The 1,517-nt window shown below is 30.6% G+C and overlaps 1 long non-coding RNA gene across 1 annotated transcript in view; it reads right to left on the bottom strand.

Annotated features, from left to right (window-relative positions):
• Window positions 1-299: 299 nt before the first annotated feature.
• LOC106475691 overlaps window positions 300-1,517 on the bottom strand; it is a 6,627-nt gene continuing 5,409 nt past the window's right edge. Inside the window, exon 3 of the long non-coding RNA XR_002608948.1 lies at window positions 300-1,099. This is a non-coding gene — a long non-coding RNA (uncharacterized LOC106475691). The remainder of the gene's footprint in view (window positions 1,100-1,517) is intronic.

Below are 1,517 nucleotides of genomic sequence, written 5' to 3'. Positions count from 1 at the left end.
CCGTCTTAACGTTGTTAGAACAAGGGGTAAAAGTTGTAGATAGTGATGAGTTGGCCGACGCGTTGTCTGTCTTGATAAATACGATGTCACAATGGGTTAACTAGCTAGTATTTCAATTTTTATAAACTTGAATTATCATTAATCAAATAACTTAGACATCCATCTTCATAAATGCTAAATTATTTTTAATTAAAGGTTTAGACATCTGTCTTAATAAATGTTAAACTATCGCTCATTAAAAATTTTAGACATTTTGTTTAATAAATGGTAAATAAACATATATATAAAAAGATTGGATTTCCTTTTAATAATTTTGAGCTATAATCAATCAAATATTTGGAGTCTTTACTTTAATAAAGTCAAAACTACCATTAGTCAAAATAATTATAAATATATTTTATAAACTTGAACAATCCCTAGTTAAATAATTCGGATTTACTTTTGATCCATCGAAAATGACCTGTAATCAGAGATCGAATTTATTTTTTGATACATCTAAAAGGACCTGTAATCAGAGAGTTTACATCCTTCTGACTTTTGTTTAGTACAGTAATCATCTGCAGAGGTTTGTTACATAAATGTACTAAAGCGCTAATCAATGACATCTACAAAATTTCGTTTTCGACATGAGGAAGTTGTTCAATGAAAATTTTCATCTTTCTAAGAGAAAAGTCAACAACATGCAGCTCATTATTGATAAACTTACTGTAAAAGATGAAATCAGCCTAACAATAAGTAAAGTTTCAGTAAAGAAATGAACTATGTATTTGAGCATGCTTCAAAGTGTAAAGTGGGGAGCTCTGAATCATTGGCCTCAAAAGACGCACGTGCTGTATTGAGAATTAACTTTCTTCTGATCACCAACCTACAAAATCTCGAATTTAATCGAGCGTGAACTGCTTTTCTTTCTGGTTATTTGCTTGAATAACACCGTAAAAAAGAAATATCCACTAGTAAGCTGTAAGTCTTATTATCCAAAAGAAGAAAGGTGCAGTGTTTTGAGGACAGTCTGATATGGAAATCTTGATCTTTACGACGCCATCTCTTGGTCTTACATAACAGTATCAAGTTGAAACAAACTTTTCGATCTGTTTTCGTCCTGTTGAGAAAAAAAAGAAGAAATATCAGGTTGTTCAATATATATATGTCTGAGAGTGCTGCTTGAATATATATATATATATCTGACTGTGGTTTTTGAATATATATATATGTATATATGTCTGAGTGTGCTCCTTGAATATATATATGTCTGAATGTGCTGTTTGATTATATACATATGTGTGAGTGTGCTCCTTGAATATATATTATGTCAGAGTGTGCTTCTTGAATATATATATGTTTGAGTGTGCTTCTTGAATATATATATATTTGTCTGAGTGTGCTGCTTGATTATATATATATATGTGTGTGAGTGTGCTCCTTGACTACATATTATGTCTGAGTGTGCTTCTTCAATATATATATATATGTGTGAGTGTGCTCCTTAAATATATATGTGTGAGTGTGCTCACTTCAAT

The sequence above is a fragment of the Limulus polyphemus genome, unplaced genomic scaffold (genome assembly GCF_000517525.1).
Source record: "Limulus polyphemus unplaced genomic scaffold, Limulus_polyphemus-2.1.2 Scaffold9008, whole genome shotgun sequence".
Lineage (NCBI taxonomy): Eukaryota > Metazoa > Arthropoda > Merostomata > Xiphosura > Limulidae > Limulus > Limulus polyphemus.
This window is presented reverse-complemented; position numbering and strand designations above follow the sequence as displayed.